This window comes from Phalaenopsis equestris, unplaced genomic scaffold (genome assembly GCF_001263595.1).
Source record: "Phalaenopsis equestris unplaced genomic scaffold, ASM126359v1 Scaffold224211, whole genome shotgun sequence".
NCBI lineage: Eukaryota > Viridiplantae > Streptophyta > Magnoliopsida > Asparagales > Orchidaceae > Phalaenopsis > Phalaenopsis equestris.
In genome coordinates, this window is record NW_018242298.1 from 102,836 (window position 1) to 103,110 (window position 275).

A 275-nucleotide genomic window follows, 5' to 3' on the forward strand; every position below is an offset into this window, starting at 1 on the left:
AATATTGTTAACGTTAACTATATTGTAAGTGATATTTTGCCACCTATGCTGACATTGCAACAATGAAGAAAATTCATTCATGATGCAAAAGCACATTTTTGGGGTGAGTCTTATTTGTATAAACAATGTAAGGATCTTATTATGGGGAGATGTGTACCTTATGAAGAAACTGATTTAATCATTCAGAAATGTCATGATTCTGAATTTGGAGGACATTTTGGGATTGATAAAACTGCTTATAAAATTTTACAAGTTGGATTTTATTGGCCTACTAT